A 2178-nucleotide genomic window follows, 5' to 3' on the forward strand; every position below is an offset into this window, starting at 1 on the left:
CCCCCCCCCCCCCCCACTACTAAACATTCTGCTCTTTCAAGGGGAAGTTGAAATCATCAAAAATGATTTGTAAGATTCGATTTTTGCCTTGGAACAGCCCTAATTTACACATTAGTATTGAAGGAATTTGTTATTGTAAAGGTTCATATTGAAGAATAAAGCAATTACCACAGAAAATCACTGTCATATGGCATACACAGACATTCCGAGAAAAAGTAAAACTTTGAGAAAGAGAAAAAGGGGAATTCAGGACAGCATGTGGGAGGGAAGATGGGAGTTCTTTTTATGGACAAAGAGATCCATTAACAATATCTTTATCAGTTTCCTTCTTCCTTGTTAACTGAACTTACTTGCAGTGCCAAGAATATGTGAACGTGACTGCAAATAAATGACTGGGGAGGGGGGCGGGGGAGGAAAGCAAGTGCATCTGAGAAGAGTCGGTGGTTAATTCATGGCAAAACAAGAAGTGCCTGAGGAAAAAATCTCAGCAAAACCTTTGCTTCAATCTCCTATGTCTGTCATAGTGAGGGTAGGTGATCCAACAAAGTGTTAGCAGCCCAGGTCAGGTACCTCTGTTATTAATTTTCCACAGTTAAGGCTGCTCAACCTAGAGATCAGTGCTTTCTTTTGAGTTGTTGTTGTTGTTATGTGCTGTCGAGTCGATTCCGACCCATAGCGACCCTGTACAGGGTTTCCAAGGCTGTAAATCTTTACTGGAGCAGAACGCCTCATCTTTCTCCCGCAGAACAGCTGGTAGTTTCAAACTGCTGACCTTGCGGCTCGAAGCCCGATTCGCAACCCCTACACTACCAGAGCTCCTTGAGGTGAGTTAATTAAATGTTTGATCAAATATAGCTGATTTGGGGTTGTTGCTATGTGCCATGGAGTCGGTTCTGACTCATAGAGACCCTGTACAGGGTTTCCGAGGCTGTAAATCTTTATGGGAGCAAAAAGCCTCATCTTTCTCCCATGGAACAGCTGGTAGTTTCAAACTGCTGACCTTGCAGTTCATAGCCTGATTCATAACCACTACGCTACCAGAGCTCCTTGATTTGGGGTTAAGTATTTAGTACTCAAGCTATTTTCCTGTTATTTTCTTGATTTGACTGTGGGCTTTCCCAGGGAAGCATTTTGTGTTGTACCACAATGCTCCATATAGAGCAGTACCCCCGCAATGTGCTTTGTTGACATATAGCACTATGGGAATCATGGAGCTAGTAAGGATCTATAATGGAGACCACCGTCCATCTATCTGTTGTACTATGAGATGTGCATGTTGCTATGATGCTGGAAGTAATGCCACCACTATTTCAAATACCAGCAGGCCATCTGCGTCTGACAATTAGCCAAAGAAAACCCTGTGGATTACAACAGAACATTGGCTGATATAGGGCTGGAGGATGAGCCCCGAGGTTGGAAGGCAGTCAAAAATGGTCACAACAGTGGACCGAGCATCATGACGATGGTGCAGAACTAGACATTTCCTTCTGCTGTGCATAGGGTCACTATGAGTCAGAGCCCACAACAACACAATGGAGGCAGCAGGACATTGTGATGAAAAGCATGTTCTTTGAAGGCCGATGTCTGCATTTCAAGTCAGGCTACTCCCTATGTAATTATAACCACATTACTTTAACATGGCCAAGCCTTAGTTTCCACCTCTATAAAAAAGAGATGACATTAATAACATCTAACTTTATTATAGGGTTGGTATGGAATTAAAAGAGATGTCCTTTGTAAAGCATTTAGGCAGCACCTGACAGGTAGTTAATTAGCCCTAATTTGAAAGGAGCCACTTTTTGGACTTTCCAAACACCTGAACCCTGAGGGCACTCATAGTACAAAATCTGTGGTATGAAACATTTGTATTTCCAATTCATTAAAGGCTGCTGTTACTATTGTCAGCTCATGGTGACCTCAAGCATGATGGGATCAAATACTAGCTGGTCGTTCTCCTGCACTGTCCCCGATCTATTGTAGATTCCACTATTGTGATTCATAAGGTTTTCACTGGCTGATCTTAGGAAATAAGTCACCAGGCTTTTCTTCCTGGTCTTAGTGTGGAAGCTCCATGAAAACATGGTCAGCATCTGTAGTGAAGTCTGCTCGCTATAGAATGATCAAAAGGGCAGCGTTTACATAAGGACAAAGTTGAGTAGGAAGAGGAAGGAGGGTGGA

This window comes from Chrysochloris asiatica, unplaced genomic scaffold (genome assembly GCF_000296735.1).
Source record: "Chrysochloris asiatica unplaced genomic scaffold, ChrAsi1.0 scaffold00165, whole genome shotgun sequence".
NCBI classification, from domain to species: Eukaryota; Metazoa; Chordata; class Mammalia; order Afrosoricida; family Chrysochloridae; genus Chrysochloris; species Chrysochloris asiatica.